Source organism: Aythya ferina, assembly GCF_964211825.1.
Source record: "Aythya ferina genome assembly, chromosome: 1".
Taxonomy (NCBI): Eukaryota; Metazoa; Chordata; class Aves; order Anseriformes; family Anatidae; genus Aythya; species Aythya ferina.
In genome coordinates, this window is record NC_140296.1 from 1675025 (window position 1) to 1697863 (window position 22839).

A 22839-nucleotide genomic window follows, 5' to 3' on the forward strand; every position below is an offset into this window, starting at 1 on the left:
TTCACCCCCCACTCTCCGCACTACACCTCCCATCAAGCACCGCGCCTCCCCACCTCCCCCCTCCTCACGTCTACCCGCGCCGGGACTACGCTACCCATGGTGCCCCGCGGCGGGCGGCCGGCAGGCGGGCAGCGCCCGCGGCGCGCGGGGCATGCCGGGAGTTGTAGTCCGGGAGGCGGCGGTAACGGTCCCGCTGCGGTTCGCCCCCCCCCTTTTTTTTTTTTTTTTTTTTTTTTTTTTTTTTTTTTTTTCGGTCCCCGCCTGCCGCCGCCGCCCCCTCCTCCCCTCAGCGGCTGCGGGCAGAGGCAGGAGGCGCCGCGGAGGCAGCGGGAGCCGGGGAGGGAGAAGCCGCAGGTGAGATTTGGGGAGGGGGGGGGACACAGGGAGGGGACCCCCCCTCCCCCCTGAGGCGAGTCCTGAGGCGAGGGGGGGAGAGGTGGGGGAGGGGAGGGGTGAGGATGAGGTGGGGGGGGCGATATGGGGTGAGGGGGGCGATATGGGGTGAGGGGGGACGTGGTGAGGGGGGAGGAATTGGGTTTGGGGGCTGTGAGGGGTTTGGGGCCAGAAAGGGGCAAAACGGGGTCAGCAGCAGCCGGGGACAGCACCCAAGGGTGCTTGGGGGGGGTTAAGGGGTGCTGGGGGCACCCAAGGGGGTGCTGAGGGCACCCAAAGGGGCTGGAGGGCACCTGATGGGGTGCTGGGGGCACCTAAAGGGGTGCTGGGGGCACCCAAGGGGGCTGGGGGGGCACCTAAGGGGGTGCTGAGGGGGTTGGGGGGCACCTAAGGGGGTGCTGAGGGCACCCAAGGGGGCTGGAGAGCACCCAAGGGGGTACTAGGGGTACCCATGAGGGTGCTGAGGGCACCCAGAGGGGCTGGGGGGGCACCCAAGGGGGTGCTGAGGGCACCTATGAGGGTGCAGGGGGCACCCAAGGGTGCTGGGGGGCAGCCCTGGTTTACCCCAGCAAAACCCTGCTGGGATTCCCGTCCCCAGCAGGGTCCAAGCCAAATTTCGCCTCTTCCCCTCGTGCTGGGGGGGTTCTCGCCTTGGTTTGTGGATGTGCCCAGCCCCGTTTGGACCCCATAATTTGGGTTCGGGATGTCGGCACCGCTGGGTGATTCGGGCAGGCTGTGGGATGCTCCCAGCTTCTTAAAATCACCCCGAGGGGCTCGCCGGGAGCGCCGCTGATGCTCCTCTCCGAGCTCCTTGCCGAGGTTTTGGGGCTCCCGTGACGCCACCACGGGGGTGACACGTTGGGGACATCGCCGCAGGACGTCCTTAGCCTGCAGGGCAGCGAGACGCGAGGCCAGGAAGGTTTTGTGCCCGTAGGATATAGGTAGGGGATTGTGCTTCTTTTTTGGGGAAGGTTTGGGGTTTTTTTCTCCTTCGGGATCGTTGCTTCAGCGCTCGGTGCCTGGCGTCGTGGTGTGCGCTTGAGTTGGGGTTAATGACACCGGGGAGGTGCTGAGCAGAGGAGCTTTGAGATGTGGAAACGAGAGAAATATCCCTTATCGATAAAGGTGTTGGAATATGTTAGATTTTATTTATTTATTTTCCATTTTTCTCCCTTTTTTTTTTCTTTTCCTTTCCGTTCCTCACGGTGACAAGCTCTCGGGTTGTGCCTCGTATTCCCGTACACCAAATTCCATTCAGAAAGCATTTTTTTGGTGCTGAATTCCATCAAATGTAAAAAATCGAGCAGGTCGAGTGCTTTTATTTTTAATTTTATTATTATTTATTTCCTGGACAAAGGCACGTTGTGCCAACCAGAGAGAAACCCCACGCGATTCCGTTTGTCTTTTAATCCAAATATGCTTTGGGATGCAGCCGTGTGTTGGTTCTCGCCCCTAAATAGGGATGGAGGAAGCTGGAGCTTTATTTATTTCTTTACGAGCAGCAACCAGGGCGATGGAAACGTCTTTAGGGAAACGTTTTGCTGGACCCGCACGATTTCGGGAGACGTTAACCGTGAAGTGGTCGTCGATTAGGGCTCAAATCGAGTAGGGAGGTAAAGAAAAAGGAACCAAAGCTGGGAGATCCGATGCTTTTTTTTAAAAAATATTTCTTTCTGATGTTGAATTTTAACAATTTCTGGGCTTGTCTGCACCTTGATGGCTGAGGACATGAAAACAACCCCCCCCTCCACAACTGTGTGCTGGGTATTTATCCCTGCTAGTCGTTAAAAAGACTGATAATAGTTGGCTGTGTATTTTTTAGACAAAATATACATTAAATCTGAATTTCTTCTGGAAGTTGCAAATATCTACTTGCCTACTTTTTGCATTTTAATCTGTATTTTTTTAACAAAAGGCAACGTTGACCATTTTTCGGAGCGAAGGGGTGGGAGAAGCAAGACTGTGAGGGTTTTTTTTTTTGGGATCTGTTCGATCATAGGAGACATCTCACGGGGCGGGACGCCGAAATGACGCACCCCAAAATCCTGTGAGTGCCCTTGGGGTGGTTTTTAAAGTTTATCTTCGCAGCTAGGTTATCGAAATCCCCCCCGATTTCGGCAACCCACCGCAGAGGTCACGGGGAAAGCAGGAGGAAGGTGCTGCTGCTGCTGCCGCTTCCAAATCGCTCCTCGGGCAGGTGAAAATGCTTCGCAGAAGCACTTCTGTTGAAGGCCTCCTGTATCTCAGCTGAAAGCGTAATTAAAACCCTAATTCAATTGTGTCTAAATTGAATTATCTGAGCTGTCTGGAGGAGCTCAGAAGCCTCCCTTTGGATGCCTGAGTGCTCAAACGCCTGCTGTCGGTACGGGAGGTGTGTGTTTAGCCCGGGTTAATGCCTGATTTTGGGGTGCTGTGGGTGTGACACTCATGGATTGGCCTCGACCGTGCTCTGAGGAAGGGCTGGGGCACTTTTTGGGCTCACCCAGTCCCCTCTGCTGCTGAATTTGGCAGCGCTGGCACGGACACGGCCCAGCTTTGGGTCAAGCTGGCGGAGGACTGAGACCTTTGTGCCTCCCGTGGTAAGAAACCTTCCCGTTTCCACCCCTCAACTCTCTGCTGATTTCCAGCCAGTCGCGAGCAGGAGCTGATGAGGTTGTCCAAAGGGAAATACAATTTTTATTTCTTCCTTTCCGAGCCCTCTCTTCCCTTCAGCCTGGGCTCCGGCTTTCATTTGTCTTCCAGTCATGCCTTTTGGGCTTGATTGTATCCGCAGAGGCCCTGATTTCCTTTTCCGCAGCACAAGTGCTCTGTGTACTTTCTGTTTCCTCTGTAATTCAGAAAAGCCTCTCCTTAAACTCTTCTTTTCTGGGCCGTGGATTGCAGCGAGGGACTGCCTCTGCTCGTGTCCTGCACGCTGCCTGGTGGCAGGAAACCCCTTCGGATGGCTGAGCCGGGGGATCACAAGGTGAGAGAAACACCACGGCGAGCCCATCTCCTCCTCCAGATGCTGGTGTGACAAAAGGGACCCCTCAAAAACCAACTTATTAACCAGCCTGCTCAGGATTGACCCCGGCGTTGAGTTCAGGAGCTAGAAAAGCACAAAAAACTGGTGCAAAAACCAACATAATTTTGATGCCACGGTGCTGGCTTTCCTTTACTCGAGGTGAGATCGTGATTCCAAGAAAAAGCTGGCTGGGAAGGAGAGGTTCTGGCCACCACGTGCCTTAGATGCATCAGTCTCATTTCTTAATTTACCATCACCTTATCAACAAGGCTACGTTTTGCTGCTCAAAGGTCGTCATTCATGTTCTGCCCCCAAAAGCCTTGGATCCAGAGAGATTTAAGGAGAAAAGTTCTATTTTATGGTATTTTTCAAACTTACCCAGACAGTTTTCTGCTGATTTCAGCCAACGAATCTCTCCTGGTGTTCCCAGGTTGCTGCACGCCCTCGTGGGGTTGTTCAATAAAACAGATGAAGATTTTGTTTCCGTGAAAACAAATAATCCACCTAACCATTTTTTTTGCCCTTAACTCCTCGAATTAAAAACTGTTGGCTTAATCCATCCCTGTTTAGAACTGGGAATAAATTTTCAAGCATTATTTCCACAGGACTCCGTTGCCTGTCAGCGAAACAGATGCAGTTCTCCAGAGGTGTCTGAATGGCTCTACCTTCTTGGTAAAGAAGGCAAAGAGTCAAATCTGGGCTTCTACCGAGGGACTGCAGGTGATAACGCTTCTCCTTGTATTTTTTCTGGCATCCTGGGCAGCTCTGCGATGTTTGGAGCCCTTTGCCAAACCAAGAGGCAGGGGCTGTGTAGGGAAATTTGGTGGAAGAGAAGTCCTGAGCGCCTGGGGAGGAGCTGGAGGTGTTCTGGAGGTGGTGGTTAAAGGGTTTTGTGTAAAAATTGATAGGAAATGCGTGCTAGTCTTGTTGATTTTTAGAAGAACATATACAGGGCATATATTTTGTGTTATTGTGTGCTGATGTATTGATGTTTTGCTTCACTGGGTGGGTGATTTTGATCTGGATCCGTTGTTTTAGCTCTTGTTGGTTGGAATCACCAGCAAAAGAAAAAGCTGGGAATTTTCAGGGATTTTTTTTGCGTCTCATGCCTGCTTTGCCGTGGGTTTCTGAAGCAAAAATCCCAGACCCTTACCTACAATCCCAGTCAGGGATCCTATTTAGGAGGTACACAGGGCCTTTATCAGATCCCCTGGAAGCTGTGGGAGCTCTGAGCACGAACCAGTTTTGAAAACCAAACCTCTCCTTTCTTTTTTTTTGTGTCTCGGGCTCCAAGCAGGAACACGAACGCCCAAATCTGAGTCATTTCCAGCTTTCTGGTGTGTCTTCTCTCCTTCCTGGTGGAGCTCCGGGGGGGGAAGCGATGATGGTGGTGATGATGATGTGATATTTCTCTTTCAAAGAGGCACGCAGGGAACGAGGCTCTGCTGGGGATGACGGAGATCCATCGGCTTCCTCGCAGCGTGACTGGGTCTTGAATCATTTTTTGAAGAAGCCCTGAGCGTTGTTTGGTACGGATGTGCCGAAATCCCTGAATTTCGAGGGACTTTGTGCTTTCTGGGAGGAAATCTGCAGGCCTGGTGGCACTCCACAGCAACCCAGGTGGAAAATTATCGCTGTAGGATTGGTGAAAGCTCAAGGAACGTGCCCCATTCCTCTGCTGGAGATGCTGATTTGCGTTTGGCTGTCCTCTTTCCTTTCTTTTTTTTGTCTTTTTGAGTGAAATGGTCACCTGGAGAGCTGGCAGGTGGGGAAACGAGCAGGCAGAGCAGAAAAATGGGGTTTATCGTGGCTTTCTTATGATAACTTGCTCAATAGGCAGCTTAAGGTTGAAGGATGGTTGCAGCCTGAAAATTTCTGGCTTCCTTGTCTTCGCAAGGGGGAGAGATTTGGGAGGATTATCGAAGGCAAGCTCAGAGTGTTTCAGGAGAGAAAAAGGGAAGCAAGGGAGGAATAGATGCCATTGTGTCTACTGGGCATGTCTAATTCTGTGATAAAATGGATGAAGACTGCAGACTGCAGCAAAAGTTAAAACGGGCTACAGCATCTTGGGTTCTGCAGTTTCTTTTTTTTTTTATTTCCTAGCTTCTAATTTTCCATTGAACTTAATCAAAAAAGATCTGGCTCTTTTGTGGCATCAGGCTGTGCTGATTGCCTGTCAGGAATTAAAGCACGGCCTCTGAGCTTTAATGTTTTTGGGGGTTAGGTACACAGCTCCCTAAATACGATCGAAATATGGACGTTACCATGTTTTATGTTGGAAATGGATGATGAGGACTGGTGAGGAATTCAGGGCAAAGTCTCCCTTTTCCTCTTTTCCTTTCGGTTCTTTATATTTGAGTGTTTGAGTCACAGAATCACGAAGGTTGGAAAAGACCTTTGGGATCATCTGGTCCAACCATCGCCCTACAGCTCACGTTCATGAGGGATGAGCGGATTTCCACGGTTAGTCCCAACCAATTTCTGATATTTTCTGGCTCTCCAACGATTAATTCAGCTCCAGTTCTCCGGGCCATCCTGTTCAGTGCAAGATTTTGGACCTACCTGCACCCTCCATCTCTCCGTATGTATTTTATATACGAGACAACTCGGGTTTTTATTCATGGAGAAGGCAGATGGGGAAGTGATTCCTGACAAATGGCCACGTTAAACGTCCCTAGACGTTTTAAGCTTGGCTTAACCCCTCTCTTGAGATGCTGCTGCTAACTGGAAGAGGTCTCCAAGAACCTTTTGGGTTTGTCCTGCCCGTCAGGTGGCCGAGGAAGATCACTCAATACTCTTGCTGATCTTTCAACCAAGATGAACGTGATGTCTACACAGACTGGAAAGCTCCGAGGGCTTATCCCTGTTGAAAATATCCTGAATTAAGCTTGGGAGAATTCAGAGTGCAATTACTTTGGAATAAATGGTATTTATGAAAGGAGTTATTTATTCCATTTTACGGAATGAAATGTTTCCCATGTGAACGTTTATCCTCTGGTCGTTTATTCTGCAAATTACTTGCTTTAGCTTCCTGTGTAGGCACGTCGTAACTTAATAAGACCTTTAAAGGCTTTTGTGAGAACTGCAGCGTATTCCACGCGTTTCCCAGGCCCGGCGTTGTGCAGTATAGGCACAAAATATAATTCCCAGTTAAAGGACATCCAGTGCGTTGGTTGGAGCCCGAGTTTGCCCTCGATTCATCTTACATTCACAACAGGGAATATTCAGAGTCTTAAAATGCAGTGCTGTAAAGTGGAGAAATCCCTTTTTCCCTTTTTCCCTTTTTCCCTTTTTCCCTTTTTCCCTTTTTCCCTTTTTCCCTTTTTCCCTTTTTCCCTTTTTCCCTTTTTCCCTTTTTCCCTTTTTCCCTTTTTCCCTTTTTCCCTTTTTCCCTTTTTCCCTTTTTCCCTTTTTCCCTTTTTCCCTTTTTCCCTTTTTCCCTTTTTCCCTTTTTCCCTTTTTCCCTTTTTCCCTTTTTCCCTTTTTCCCTTTTTCCCTTTTTCCCTTTTTCCCTTTTTCCCTTTTTCCCTTTTTCCCTTTTTCCCTTTTTCCCTTTTTCCCTTTTTCCCTTTTTCCCTTTTTCCCTTTTTCCCTTTTTCCCTTTTTCCCTTTTTCCCTTTTTCCCTTTTTCCCTTTTTCCCTTTTTCCCTTTTTCCCTTTTTCCCTTTTTCCCTTTTTCCCTTTTTCCCTTTTTCCCTTTTTCCCTTTTTCCCTTTTTCCCTTTTTCCCTTTTTCCCTTTTTCCCTTTTTCCCTTTTTCCCTTTTTCCCTTTTTCCCTTTTTCCCTTTTTCCCTTTTTCCCTTTTTCCCTTTTTCCCTTTTTCCCTTTTTCCCTTTTTCCCTTTTTCCCTTTTTCCCTTTTTCCCTTTTTCCCTTTTTCCCTTTTTCCCTTTTTCCCTTTTTCCCTTTTTCCCTTTTTCCCTTTTTCCCTTTTTCCCTTTTTCCCTTTTTCCCTTTTTCCCTTTTTCCCTTTTTCCCTTTTTCCCTTTTTCCCTTTTTCCCTTTTTCCCTTTTTCCCTTTTTCCCTTTTTCCCTTTTTCCCTTTTTCCCTTTTTCCCTTTTTCCCTTTTTCCCTTTTTCCCTTTTTCCCTTTTTCCCTTTTTCCCTTTTTCCCTTTTTCCCTTTTTCCCTTTTTCCCTTTTTCCCTTTTTCCCTTTTTCCCTTTTTCCCTTTTTCCCTTTTTCCCTTTTTCCCTTTTTCCCTTTTTCCCTTTTTCCCTTTTTCCCTTTTTCCCTTTTTCCCTTTTTCCCTTTTTCCCTTTTTCCCTTTTTCCCTTTTTCCCTTTTTCCCTTTTTCCCTTTTTCCCTTTTTCCCTTTTTCCCTTTTTCCCTTTTTCCCTTTTTCCCTTTTTCCCTTTTTCCCTTTTTCCCTTTTTCCCCCGCTGCTGAGCTTTGCTGTGTGGCCGAGAATTCTCATGGGGAAGCTCAATAAATCAATAAATACCCAATTCCGTAAGTTTTAGCTTTTCTTTCTCAATTCCTGGAGGTTTAGCCAAACATTTGATTTTCTGTACATGATTGTTAGAGTTACCATCAAGAAATAACATCTTAAATGGCTTGAAGCTTTGCAGATCAGTCCTACCTAGAGCTTTGCTGGCTCGTCAACCAAAGCCCTCATTTTGGAAGCGCGTAAGGCTCCTTCTGTCCCAGCTTTTTGGAAGGTTTTTCATGCTGATATTATACGGACGGGCTAGCTCAGGTTGGACTGGCCTCCTAAAAACCACAAATCCTTAGGTTTTCCCTCACAGTAACCATATTTTGGGCTCCTGTCTCATTTTGGTTTGAAGACGTCAGGTCGTGAAGAACCCGCCACTTCTCCTGGTGTATTTTCAGCAATTAAGTACTCTCTCTGATTAAAAAAACGAGGTCTAAATTGAATTACTTTCCAACTACTGCTCTCAAAAGCCTTTTTTGGGCTAAATTAAAAGGTCCTTCGATACCCAGTAGCTTTTCCCTTTGGAGAGAACCCCGAACTCCCTAACCAAGTGGCCTTTCAGCTTTTATTTTGGGCCAGATAAATGCGTGGGGCTCCCCGGGGCTCTCTGCGGTCCTTAAATGCTCATTGCACCCTGCTCGTTTTTCACGATCCCATTTAAATCGTGAGCTGCCTCTGCAACGTTCCCGTGAGGGGACTCTTACCCGAGCAATCTGCGGAGGCAAGATTGCTTCTTTTATGCCTGAAATAATTTTCCAGATCAATAGCGGACCTCTGAACATCACCGGGCTCTTTATCGAGCCCCACAGACCCTTTCTGCAGCTAATTTTGGTGGCGATTTTCCACGGGTGGCTGCTTTCAGTGATCTGTCGGGTGGCCAACTCGAAGCCCACGTAGCACGCTGCGTTGACACAGTGCAGTGCTCATTTTTTAATCAAAACGCTCAACAAAAGCTTGTTGCATTGCAGCGATTGCCTTTAGCCACCCAATTTTGAATCTCAACTAAGGATAAAATCATCTTTTTTTTCCCCAAGACCTATTTTCCATAACATCGTGTTGACTGCCATGAATTTTGTTCCTGTTCTTTCGAATTCTAGATCAAGTTTGATTTGCTTTCCCTTTGCTTTGTCCAGAGCTGATGGCTGGCTACCTCTGAGTTACTCAAGTCAACTTTTTGCCCTCTTCTGAGGGGTATTATCAACTTTGAGCTTTCTTCCACCTTCCAGAAAAGGCTGAAGAAGAACCGTCAGGGCCTCAGAAACTGGAGGACTCCTTGAGGGCTCTCAGGTGACCCATCCTGAGTCCAAGACACTTCTTGTCATTGAATCGTGGAGCTGGTAGAGCACTCGCAAGACTTCCTGGTATGTTCTCGTCCTCAAGGCAAGCTAGCATCTCTCTAGAGCACCCCTAATGGGTGTTTCTCTAATTTTTCCTTAAAATAAAAGTTTAGAAGGCACTCCAGCCTCCTCAGATGGATGGTAGTTGTCGCTTGGCTGCCGGTTTCGTGAAAAGCTTTTCCACTTGGCAGTGTTTCTCTGGCAAATTCAGCCTCTTCGCTCCCGAGGACGTGAGAAATAACCCGGCTCCCCTGCTGCCCCTGGACGCGTGCTGAGTTCTCCCTCAGCTTTCTTCCATCTAGGCTGAGCGGAGCCTGCTCTCAGGGGTCGTGTCGCTTCTAAATCTCGCCATATTTCTGCTGCTTTCCTCTCTTTGGTTCCCTCTGTACGTGCAATCAGCACTCTGCTGCCTTGTCAGCATTATCCAAAATAAAGCGATGCTATTTTTCCACCTATTGCTACTAAAACAACTTGAAATGCCTCCTCCCTTTTTTGCAAACCCGTTGTATCGTTGACTTATATCAATTTGTGATCCCATATACCCTCTTTAAGTTATTTTCTGGTTGTTTTTCTCCACCTGCACCTTGTGCCCAGCTCCTGCACTGTTTTTTTTTATCGACTTGGACCTGGCCGTTTTGCTTTGGCACAGTTTGATCTCGATGTACCCATTTCATCGTGTCCCGTAGCTGCTTCTATACAGATTACTTCATAATTCCTCTTGTATCTTTCCATTGATTGCAGGGAGGGTTAAATCTCTAATTTGCTTTCGAAGCTTTTCAGAGCTCGGCTACGTCGCTGTTTCCTTTTTTGATCCCAAAAGCACTTGGAGGGTTTGCGAGCGACCAGAAGTGGATCATCTATATGCAAATTCCTTAATTTCTCCTCCGCGGAGTTATATTTGTGCCAAATCAACGTCTCCGAAGTGACGCCTCTTTTCATTCTGTTGATATTTCATGAGGGTGATAACCGCAAAGTACAAACGTCAGACGAGTTGAAAATCAATTATTTAAATCAGGACGTTCTGAAGCCCTGATTGAATTACTGGGCGCAGCCCTGCTGAAACGCAAGCCCTGCTCTTCTCCTCGGCTCTCGAGGCTTCCAGCTCAGCGATCACCGCAGCTTTATGGGCTGTAACGAGGTCCCAACCGGTTCCTTTGCGTTTGGATTCAGTCGTGATACGTAAAATGTCACCGATCATTTCTGGAAACGAGTCGTGTGTAATTAAGTGCTGCACGAGGCTTCGTACCCCTTCTGTCTCCTCCGTAACCCCACGTCTCTGTTACCCCTTGCTTCTGTGCCTGAGGAGTCCCATCCCACAGCCTCCTCCTGGGCTCCTAGCACGCTGAATTTCTGCTGAGATCCTCCAGAAATTCATTTCAGTTTGTGGTCATCACAGATTTCAACTTCAATCTCAATTAAAGAGGAGGTAAGCCTTTTTTTTTTTTTTTTCTTTCCTCTTTTGGAGGTACACTGCAGCCACCACTTCTTTTTTTTGCGTCTGAACTCCTGATTTTCAAGTCTGGTCACATCCATCTCACCAGATTTCATTTTTTTTCTATCTGCCAGGCAGAAATGTATTCGTTCTTCGTTCCCTCTTGTTACTCAGAGCCCTTGCATCCATATATAGCAACAGAAAATGCGTTTTCTTTACAGACCCTCTGACTTTGAGCCTCGTTTCTCCTTCCGTGTCCTTCTCTCGCGTTCAGTTCCTTCCTTTCCTGGATGCATCAGCAGTTTCCTCCGGGAAGGTGTCTTTCTAGTCGGAGAGATGCTGGCTCTGCACTTCATGATCCCCGTGTTCCCTGCGGTATGCTTCAGTCTCTCACACCCCAACATCCTCATCGCTTCTTCATTTCTTTTGCCTTTTTTTCTTTGCCTTCTCTTGCAGGCAGCAGTGGATGCTTCAGCAGCCTCAAGTTGCGATTCCTCAGCCTCCCCGAGCTCCCTGCTCAGCAAAAGCCGTGGTGGTGCACGAGAACAAGATGCCATTGCCGAGCAGATTCCCACCCTCTCGGGAGGCAGCTTCTCCCAGCTCCTGCTAGGTTTCTTTTGGCACGCTTCAGCTGGAGCATGGGGAAGGAAAAAAAAAGTCTGGCACGGCACCGTCGAAAGACTGCCAAACCTTGACTTAAGACTTTCCTTTTCGGTTCTTTTCCAGGATCCTTGAAATAGATAAATATATATATTTTTTTCTCATCTGCTCGGTTCCAGCTGATGCAGAGCTGCTGGCCCCGGCCTGAACGCTTCCTTCTTTCGACCAGAGCGATTAGCCAATATTTGGGGTCGTCTGTCGAGGGAGGAAATCGATGACAGTCAGGTATTTCTTGGAGGCAATCTTGCTGATTCACAGAGGCCGTTTGCAGAGGCTGGCTTCTCCGAGCCCGGCCTGAATCGAGCAGCAGGAGAAGATTTTGCTCTTGGTTTTCCAAGGTCGTTTTTTTTTTCCTGCCAGCACTAAACACACTAAGCACACATGTACACGCACGCTGCTTCTGTGCCTGACACCACGGGTGTTTCTCTGGCTGTCCTTGCCTTCCTCGTGCTTTCCTGATGCTCTTTGTTGGTGTTCCTGGCCGTGGCAGCACGCCTGACAGCGTGCGTGTTCTCTCCTCTCTCCGTGCCTTGCCTTATTTCCTTCTCTACCAAAACAAAGCCTCACATTCTGGTGTTCAGCCCCTAGGAAGCTTTTTTTGTCCAGGCTGGTTTCTGGCCGGCCTCTTTAGCTTTAACTTTTTCATCCAAAATTGTTTTCAGTGGAGATTTGCTGGGCAAAACGGGTTTTGAGGAGCCTGGTGCTTTGCTTTCCCGTTCGGGTTATGGCAGGAAGGGGTGACGGTGTCTGCCCTGCCCAAATGGGACAGCAAGGGATAAAGGAAACGTTGGAGGTGCCCTGATACCCACAGCGACGGCTTCCCTCCTCCTCCAGGAATCAAAAGAAAGGAAATCTTGGTTGTGGTCACCTGGTTGGGGTCCTCCAGTGTGCTTTTTATGGACTTTTTCTCTTAAATTTTGCACAGATTTTTAAATAGTGCCGAATATGCTCCGCTGGCAAGGAGATGGCTCTTGCAGAAGATGCCTCGTGCCAGCGCTGCAGAGTCTGTCCTGCTGCCTTGCTCCTTTTGGTTTCCAATTCAGGCTGCCGCCGCCTTTGATCTGCGAAACTCTCGATTTGAATCTTATCTGCTCGGGAGACCTCTTTCCCCGGGATTGTGCTGGCAGTCAAGATTATCCGGGGCTTACTGGGTTGACAATCTTGGTTTTAAATCTGCGAGGGCTTCAGCAGAGTTTTCTCCTGGGGCTGGGGGGGGGGGAATTGATTCTGGAATATGTTTTTCTCGGTGTTATCAGGACTTGCTGGCTATCAAGATAAGCTGTGGGGCTTAGGGATCGCTGCGTTTCCTTCCTCCGGTGGCAACTGAGAGGAGTGGCGTCTCTCTCTCTAGCGGTTTTGGGTTTTTATCTGGCCTTTCTGTGATTTCACCTTCTTATTCTGCTTCTTATTCTGCTTCTGCCTGCCCTCCTGAGAGGCTGGCACGAGACCAGGAGCACGGGCCCCGCCGAGGGAGGAGAGAACAGCGGGGTCAGCCTGACTTCTTGCTTAGGAGCAGGAGATCTTTGTCTTCAGCATTCAGGGCTTGCTGTAATCAGAAAAAGAGGCCGGAAAATCTGGAGGACCAACACGGCAAATTCTCTGCGAAGCACCCAGTGGACAGAAAATACTCATTTTTTTACTCATTTTCTTACTAGCAGCCTTCCAACTTGTCCAGCAATGAATTCTACCTGAAGAATAAACCATAAATTCGATGACCACAAAGCCCTAACCCCGAGATAACTCGGTGCAGAGTGAGCTCAAAGACAAAAGGACCTTTTGCTGCCACCTGAATCTGCGTTGCAGCAGAGCCAGTATCACGATTGTCTTTCAGGGCTGCGCATTCCTCAACGCTGGCAACCAAATCCAGCAACCCTGGCGCTGTTGTTTGAAGGCAAGAAGTTTTGCGTGGGTGTCTGGCAGTAATTTTAGCTCCTTTCCTTGAAGCAGCTCATACCCTCGCTGAACTAAGGCTATTGCTTGCCTGCTGCTGTAAAATGCAGCGTGCTCCAAAGGCTCTTCTGATAGCCAAGTCTCAGGAGAAGGTATTTTTATGAAGCAGCATTTAGGATATGGACTAAAAACACTCCAAGTGCTTCTGTGGCTTCCTTATTAGACCATCCAAGCCGGTTACAAACTGCATTTAACATCGCAGTGCTTTCATGAGGTAGAGAAGTGGTGTTTACCCCAGCTCCCCACTTGTAAATCGTGCATCAGATGGGCTCAGAGCCTGGTTTCGTCGCGGGCTGAGGTCCTTGGTGCTGCAGGAGATGATGTTCTGCCCTCCCTCCTGCGGCTCACACCAAGGCACCGTGTGCCGAGCGGGTCTTTTAGTGAGATGCTGACGGCACCGACTGTACTGTTCCTTCTGCTCGGAGCTGCCTGGTTGTGTTTCCACCTGGTGCGAGCGTCTGGTTGGGAACACACGGCCGAGGAGAAGGGAAGGAAGGTGAGACCGTGCCTTCTGGTTACAGCAGGGACTTCAGTTTGGCTTCGGGAACTGAAGCAGCATCCTTGGGGTGCTTGGGCATGGTCTTGAGATGTGCTGGAGGTAAATAAAGGTAGGAGCCACCTCTCCACCCCGTTTCTGCCCACGCAGCTGCATCCCTTGCACCATTTGATGCTCGTCTGGCTGCATGGTGAAGGGACTGAGCACAGCGTGCTGGCAGGGCAACAGCCACAAAATATTTTTCCAGCTCAAGAAGGTGGCCACCAGGAACTTGGGGATCTTGCTATTTGGTAAAGAGGGAGTGGAAAAAAAATATGGAGGTGAAATTGTCTTAAAATGTGTTCTCAGAGTGAAACGTGGATGCTTTGCCGGAGATCAGTAGTCTCTGCAAATCTTTTTATATTGGAATAATTGAATGGGAGTATCCATTTTAAGATTATTGGGGAGTATCCAGAGTCTATTCCTGGTGCTTGGAGCGGAAATCTGTTTTAATGGCAGCAGATTTCTGGGAGCCGTGCTTCCTGCCAGAGTGGCAGCAGTACGAATGATCGGCAGGCTGCGAGATTATAAACCCCCCCCCCCAGGCATTTTACATCCATTGCAGGTAACCTGAAATGCAGCAAGAAACAGGACAAAACCCAGCAGCACCTGGAAAAACAGGCAGCGTTCGGGAGATTCAGACTGTACCAGACCTGTATCGCTGGGGACACAGCTCCTGGCTTCGCCTTTTGTGGTTTTTATTGGACATCTCACAGAGGAACAAAAAAAATCCGTGCTGCCACAAATAGCTCTCGAGATCGCTTTGTTACTTATGTAGAATTAGCGCCGATGGTTTCTTCCTGATTTGGTTCATTTCCGTATTTATAGGCAACGTACAGGAGCGAAGAAACAAAAGCAATTAAAACTAGGAAACGATGACAAAATGTTATCAGATGGCCCGGGGAAGTTAGATAACTGGGAGCCTTTAAAAATACTTTTTTCAGGACAACTGTGTCCCTCTGATTTCAGGAGAAGGAAAGCATGCAGGTACTTTATTTTTAAAACCAATTCTGTTTTCCAGAAGGCCTGGAAAACGAAGCTTAGCCATCAAAAGTATTTATTCAGCAGTGACCTCTTTAGAAGTTTTTCTTGACAGGGAGCCCACAATACAACCGAATAACAAAACCTCAGAATTTTGTTCTCGGTAGGTGCTAAGATGAAGAGGAAAATAAAGACAGTATTTAAATAAAATTTCAGGTAATCTGGGATAGGAAACAGTAAAACATCCCATCTATCAATATATATTTGTTACCAGGGCTGTGACCTTCATTTTCATACCCTCGGTATAGTTGGAGTCCTTCTAAAATTGACCTCCAATTCTCATTTTCCTTAACTTACTCTGTTTATTTTCAGAGTGATCGCACTCCCTCTAATGCATCTGTCCAGAAGCTGCTGATTTTTGTCTTAATGCTGCTGTCTGGTGACTGTCTTAAAGGCAGCAGCAGTGCGATGTGTTCATACTCCCTGAAACTGCAGCTGTTTCCAGTGTCACGTACAGACTCATTAGCAAAGTGATGCTGCACAGTCGCACATTCCTGGGCTAAAAGCATATTAAGGTTTAGCAAAGTATAAACTGCAATTTGCAGGGAACGCTCTAATTCTTTTTCTCCTTATCAGTCTTGAGCGTGCTGGATTTTTGACTGTATTTTTCACGTTTGATGGGAGAATCAGCACAGCAAAATAAACCTGTTTTAATGCACACCCTTATGACAGACAATTTTTTGGGGGATTCTTTTAGCAGAGCACAAAGGGAGTGATAAGATGGAGGCCTGCACTGCAATTTCAGAAAAACTGAAGGAAGTTATCAGCCGCTTCAAACCTTGCTGCAGGAGGGGATGAAACGATGGCCGCAATAACGCTGCTTATCTGATAAGGGCTGCTTAAATAGGATGTTTGTCTTAATAAACGGCCTAATTTGCAGGGCTCCAATTACCGTGATTTTATTCTCGTGGAAATAGCGCCGTGTGTTTGCCCTCGCAGGGCTCCTCTTGGGGTTGATTTTTGTGGACGAGGGTGTCGAGCGGCGCCGGGCTCTTCGGTTTGAGTTTTGGAGCTGGCAGGTGCTTACCAGGGAACTAGTTGGCCTTGGTGAAAGTGCACAGAATTGCTGAGAGCCCATCATTAAAGGTTAAACAGCTCGTGTTCTTCTGTGGATTTTCCCTTCCAGCCCTTTAGTTTCTCGATACTTGTTACGTTTTTAAAAGCCGTAGAGAGGGGAGGTCTGAAAATCTGTTTCCTAAGTTGTTATTTTTGACTGATCTAGTCAGGATTCTGCCTTTACTGTGTGCCTACGTATAAACAGCTCTTAAAAACATCCTAATATAAGCACGTTGAGGGAAAGCCAAACTTCAAATAAGAAAGGAGCGGTGAAATGCTCGCACTCGGTCTTGTTTCAGCAGTTCTGCTTTGCAACTAGCCGTCAATATCAAGCAAATATTAAGTTAATAATGAAGTAGGTTGCCAGTTGATTTCTTTGCTATGAAATTAAATCAGGTTTGGCTGTACTCAAGTTACTGTTTTCAGATTAAGGGGCTGGAAGGAGGGCGGTGGCGGGGAGGAGTAACCCTTGTGCTGCTGGGCCTGGCCCTACAAAACTTTTGGGGGTTCTTCTGGCTGCAAGAAACCGAGCCCTTTGTGGAGTGATTTCCCAGTGAAACCAGTGACTTCGGAGGGATTTTAGTACCGAGTGATGTTGTGATTAAGAAAATGGGTGGTGTGGTATGAAATTATTGAATTGGAGAAGGAATTTGAAGGGGCCCTAAAGGCCACCCAGAGCCCCCAGCCCTATCCGGCCTGGCCTTGGGCAATAAAGCTGGCATTAATTGCATTAAGACTAGCTGCTGGATTTTAAGAAATGACTGTGGACAGGTGATTGTGGCCAAATGGATGTGGTTTTAGAAAGTTTTCGATGGATTGGCAATGGCCCCGCGCATCCTGGGGAAGGGAAGGCCCCGGGGAGAGCTGCCAGGGCCTGCAGGGGGGGCAGGAAAGCTGGGGAGGGACTCTTGGTCAGGGCTGGGGGGCCAGGACGAGGGGCAGCAGCTGGAGGCTGCCAGGGGGGAGGCTTCAGGAAGAAATTGGGAAGAAATTCTGCCCTCTGAGGGCGCTGAGGGCCTGGCCCAGGCTGCCCAGAGGAGCTGGGGGTGCCCCAGCCCTGGCAGCGCCCAAGGCCAGGCTGAATGGGGCTGGGAGGATGCGTCCCTGTCTATGGGATGATCTTTAAGGTCCCTTCCAACCCAAACCGTTCTGTGATTCAGTGACTGAGCAGTGTTTTCTGTCAGGGTTTCCGAGGTAGTGGCACTGTTGCTGTTTTATAATGAGCTGGCACCCAGAGCTGGGGCAGCTGGAGCCCGGTCAGCTCTCGTGCTGAGGTGAGCCCATTGCCTGCTGCCTTGGGCCTGACGCTTTTTGGTTTGATTTAAGCCGTATTCAAGAAAGAAAATAAAGCAGGCATGAAGCAAAGCTGCTGGAGGGAAGAGCCGCAAGCCCCACTTACAGAATGGGGGTGAGAGGGAGGATGGGGAGAGCTGCATTATGAGTGCTGGAAGGGATTATAGGGTCAGTGGTGGGCAATGCAGGACAGTGTAAACATAGGGCTGATGCTTTAGTGAAAAAGGAGGAAAAAAAACACACCAAAAACATGCATTTCCTTCAAATTTTTGAGCAAGAAAATGTTTAGAAGAGAACAAACGTGTGTTTGGCACGGGTGACTTTCATGCAGGAAGGCTGGGTATGATTTCCATCTCAACATCTTGAAATAGCTCTTGGATGAGTTGTAGGGGAACAGAAGAAACACAAAAATAATCTGAGGATCAGAGAAAACACGGCGCCGAGAAGCTTACAGCGAAGTCTGTTGAGCTTTTCAGAGAGAGCACTCGACTGCAGAAACACCACAGGGAGAAAATGCCAGGCGCTGAGTGTGTCCTCCTGCATCTGAGGAAGGCGTACCTAAAATCACTGTTTTGAGAGGAAAATCAGGCAGTTCAGATTGAAAGAGAGGCACGGTTTTATTGGGGAGGTGGGCTGCTCATCGTAATAAATGATCAAAGGAAAATATGCAACTTCTGTCTCTATACATTTCCATATTTGATAGCTTTAAAAAAATAATACATAGAGGTTATGTTCTTGTCAAGCACCTTAGGTTCAGTTTGTGGGTAACTGGGAGGTATTTAATGGTATTTGGTAGGTGGGAGATGAATTTCAGTGAAGCTGTGATCTCTTTGGGCCTTTAAATTGATGCATCACCGAACACATCTTTTCTGGGCAGAACGAAAGAATTGGAGGAAGGCACCGGGCGCTGTTAAACAGAGAGGTCGTGGTAGGAGGCGATGCGGTTTGCTAATTGCAACATCGCTTTTTACCTAATGGGCCAACCTTTGCATTAAAATTACCATCTCGTTCTAGTTAAAACATCTCCGTACAGGATGGCACCGTGGTCAGGGCGCTCTTGGGCTCTCGGCTCAAATTAACGGGGAACTGAAGACAAGCCATGAAGACATCGTAACTATTGGAGTAGAATTGTGCTGCTGAGAGAGTTCAGGGTAAAAATATTGCATTTATTTGTAACAGGGAATCTCTGAGAGCTGTAAAACAGCTTTGGAGGCTTTTTTGAAATGCAGCCACCTGCAAAACTGCTGCTTACAGAGCAGCTGTAAACTTTCTTCTTCCCCAAAGTGATCTCATCCTTGGTGTTTACCTCTGGCTGTCGCGCCTTTGGAAAATAAGCTAGAGAAACTCGTAGCGATGGAGCCTGAAGTGCGTGTTAGCACCAGCTCAAGTGATGCAACAAGAAAACTGGAAAGCACGTGAGCAGCGAGACAAAGACTCTCTTTAAATCCGCTGGCTCCGGGCAACGTATTACAGTATCTGGGTGTTTCCAGATGATTTGTTCTGGTCATTGAACCCGCGCTCCACCAAGGTACTGGTAGGACCCTGTTCAGAGCAGCTCTCAGAAAATGTGACACGTGCATTGATCAGTCCTTGCACGTGAAGCCTTTTTCTGCCAGTTCTGCCTTGCAATCAAGGTTGCTGATTTGAGAGAGATCTGAAGTGGTCTAAGAAGCCTTCAGATGTATTGTCAAGGAATTCAGTGCTAAATAAATTCTAGGAAAGATGGGATCCCAGCAAGCGTTTGGGTAGCATAAGCAAGCTTAATGGTTTTCACCTGTTTTCTGAACAGAGGGACAAGTTTGATCAAAGAAAAATAATTTGGTTCAGTGGCTTCTCGGTGCCAAAACTACCAAGAACCGAAAATAAGCAGTTCAGGTAAGAGAGCCAGGGCTTGGGGAAGAGCTTATGTGCTGGAGGAGTCGGGATGGGAGGCTGTGAAGGTACAAGCTGACAGATTTGCCCTGTGGATCTGTATTTACCCCTAGGGATCTGCCGTGGAAGACGTCTGGCAGGCTAGTGGAGCTTGGGTAGTTACTTTTCATTTTGCTTTTTTTTTTTTAATCCAGTAAAGAGATCATTCAGGCATTGGTTTCAGAGGCCTTTATGGTGCTGTAAAGAAGAGCTGAGCTCCTCGAAAGCTGGTCTGCTTCGCTCTCTGGGGAAAAACAGAGCTGAGGAGGTGGAAAGCTGATCATCGCGGGTAGGTGGCTGTGTGCGAGTAGCCTTGGAACAAGCACAAGTGCAAATTGTTGTGTGCTTCCCTCCCCACCCTTCCCATCTCCTGCAAGTAACGTTTCCTGCAATTCCTGCCCACGTTTGCTCCTCAGGTAGGGATTCAGGAGCTTGTTTCCATACTTAATTCTCACGCAGGGGAGGAAATGTTGAATTTCCCAACGTTTCAGCGTTGCCTGGAGCAGCAGCAAGTAGATTTGGTGCTGTGGTGCTGACGGGAGCTTGCAGAGAGGAAAGGTGAGGCTGGAAACGAGCAGGGGAGCGTTCAGACACGGTGGCCGCTCAGAGCTGTTTCCTCAGAGGCATTTTAGCTGTGTGCTTTTGGCACGGGGAGCTGGGACAGCCATTTCTTGGGGCATAAACATAAGATGGAGCGGGGAGCTGAAATACACAGGGCACGTTTGGTTGCAGCAGCGTGAAGGTGGAGCTGGGAGAACAGAGCTGTGGTGTGCAAACCTGGCTTTAAGGGGGGAAGCTGATAAAGGCTGTGCTGGCACCAGATTAACTGGGCTGTACAGATGTTTGGAAGCAGATTATTGGGCAGCAGCACGCAAGGAGTGAGTCAGCCCTGCTGTCAAGGGATGTGCAAAATCCCTTCCTCGGGAGGCAGGTCCGGTTTCGAGGGCAGGATGGGGCCGCTTCGAAAGCAGGAGGGTGCTAAATGAATTCTCCTGGAATGGGTCCCGGCTTTACAAGCGGAGGAACCGAGGTCTGGAGAGAGGAGTTAAGTATTTGTCAGAAAAAATATTTGCTCAGCAGCACCATGTGATGCCCAGGGCGTGTGTTTGCAGAGAAATCTCTGCATCCTCGCAGCACGTCGGGCGTTCACTACAAAAGCTCCGTGTTGACCGCAGATGCGGCTGTCGGGTCTCAGCATCTAAATGGCAGATTTGGCCTCGAGTGTCCAGAAAAATGAGGATTACACGTTTTAGTTAATCAACTAGAAGGCAGTGCTACGGCGAGCGTGGCAGAAACTAGGGAAGACCAGTTCCTCAGGGCAGTGTTCGTCCTGATGTGCACCAGCAAGACCATACTTGCTGCTCCTGCAGTTCCTTGTCAGCTGAGCTAGATGCCATCCAGCTTCTCCAGCAGCCCTGCAGCCAACGATTTTATTCACTTTTAAGGGTATTTTGGTCCTTGGACTGATTTACGTAGGTGTCTATTATTTTTTTTAAAGGGACTGAAACGCCGTTTCTGAAATATGTCGTGCTACTTCTGGAATTTCTCTTTGTGGTGTTTGGCTCAGCAATCACAAGTGTTTGTTCACCTCGAGCTTTACCTAATGAACTGGAAATAAGAAAAATCAGAAGTTAGAGTGTGGAACTACATTGATCCTTAGGATTTTAAATAGGAAGTACAGACCTCGGGCATAAATAAGCAGTGTGAGGTTGGTACGACTCGTGTGAAGTGTTGGAAGGGACTCGTACTTTTTGCTGTTTCTTACTATTTTAATTTATTTAGTGCTGGAGGTTATCAGGTTGGGAACCATCCTAAATTCTGGGGACCAAAGAACAAAGTGATGGGGGAACGCAAGGACCCTGCCTCTTGAGCTTGTGGGGAGGGAGCAGAGGACCCACTGCCTGCATATATAAAGTGGCAGAGGAGGATGACGAACTATTCTGGGTTTAATTGTTTAAATTAACATGTAAAAGCTACAGTTTTCATAGGTCTGTGATCTGGCCGTATTAGAGCTGATTTTGGTAATAGTTAAAAGCATGCCTTTAACTTTGCTTGGTTTTGCCTAGTCCTTTTTGGCCAAGTCCTCCAGCCAGTTTTTGGATACAAAAGGGCCGGACCTTCGTCGTGTCAGAAGCAGCAACCCAGTTCCAGGTGCTCGGAGCTCAATCCCAGCAAAATACATCCCGAGGCAGACACCAGAAGCAATAAAAATGCCTCGAACGATTAAAAATGCATTCAGCTTGCAACGTTGACGATGCCAAGCAATTGGAAGTGGGAGGCAACCTTTGCTAAAGTTGTTTGTAGCAGCTCCACTTCGGGATACACAAATCTGTGGACATTTGTGAGTAATGCATTGAAAGATGCACGTTCACTCTCTTTACCCGGAGAAACTTGGGTACAAAAATACCGTACTTGATGGAAATGTCATTCTTTGAAGTTAAATTTTGCTGTTCTGCTTGCCGAAGCATGTAAGAGAGAGAGAAACCTAGGAAGACGTTCCCACATTCCCTAGCATGGGTTTTTTTTTTTTTGTTCCAGCCTCTGTATGACATTGCCCTTGACAGGCAGCACAAAACGGTAAGAGATGCTGCGCTGGCTAATCTGACGGTGCTAGCTGGAATGGGATTTCATTTAGCTCGGTCAAAATATCACGGCTGCGTGCAAGAGAAACAGTTTTATGGGAGTGTTTCAGATAGCATCTACCTTGTCCTTAACACGTTTTTGAACTTAACCGTTTGTGTACACACGAGTCCAAGCACGTGCTCCCTCTTGGGATGGCCGTAGGCTTCTCTTCGTGCTTTTTTCTACCTATCTGCCTGTCTATCTATTTATCTATCCGTTGTATTATGTTAAACAGGGATCAAAAAGGGATTAAAGATGAAAAAGATCTTTTTTCCTTCCTCCTGCCTCTCTTGAAATTGTGTAAGATCTGGGGAGAAGTTTCCCGAGTGAAACCCTCGTCCCTGTTTTGAAGAACACTTGGTATTGAGTAGGACAGCGCGCACGAAGGAAAACAGAACTAAGTAGTGGAAAATACCACGCCACGAGGCAAGAATTAATATTGCTTACGTTCTGTGGTTTGGAAATATTCGTTTGTAGCACCAGAATAGCCACTGATCAAAGAAGAGAGGAAAAATTCATGGCTCTTGGAGGAATCTGGGCTCAGGCCCCCAGCCAGGTTCAATTTCTTCTTCTGTCTCCAGGTAAGCTTGGATAGGAAAGGTGGGCCAGCTTCCCTTCATCTGCCTCTTTTTGCTGTCCATCTTCACTCATTAATGATCCTACAACCACGTAGGTCCCAGACAATGGGTACGTGTAACACAGTCTCGTGTCACTGAGTTTATTTTAGTTGGTTAAGGTAATCTTTGAAAATACACCCAAAAAAGCATCTGTGAAGGAATAAATGCAAACGTGCTCCCTCGATGCCCATAGAGAAGGTTGTTCTTGAAGGAAGCATCAAAGAAGAAAGATAACTTAAACCTTTTTCACCATAATTTGTGGAAAAACTGGGAAAAACGACGTGCAAACAGCCGTTACTTGTGACCGCTTGCTCCCAGTGCCAGTTTTAATCTGAATCTTTTATAAGCCACTTGATTGTTGAATATCGCAAAGAAACGTAACCCTCTTGGAGGAAATCGAAGAGAATCCTGCTATTGAGTTAATTGGATACAAATTTGAGTGTGTTTTTTATGAGGACTAAGTGATCTTTTGAACTATTTCAGGCTCTACTTGAGAAACACACACCTGTGTCTGGCTTGCGGAGGCTTTTCCTCATTAATTAAGAGCACTTTCCT

At 47.7% G+C, this 22839-nt stretch overlaps 1 protein-coding gene across 5 annotated transcripts in view; it reads left to right on the forward strand.

The window, feature by feature from the left end:
• The first annotated feature begins 252 nt into the window (after positions 1-252).
• Positions 253-22839, forward strand: part of FAM168A (family with sequence similarity 168 member A) — a 171314-nt gene continuing 148727 nt past the window's right edge. For 2 of the 5 annotated variants that reach the window (XM_084494652.1, XM_084494656.1), the window contains exon 1: positions 253-354. The gene's annotated coding sequence lies outside the window, so the exon portion shown is untranslated. Of the gene's footprint in view, positions 355-3245; positions 3359-9056; positions 9192-19311; positions 19335-22839 lie in introns of those variants that run through there. The other 3 variants (XM_084494653.1, XM_084494654.1, XM_084494655.1) reach the window with 3 other exon arrangements.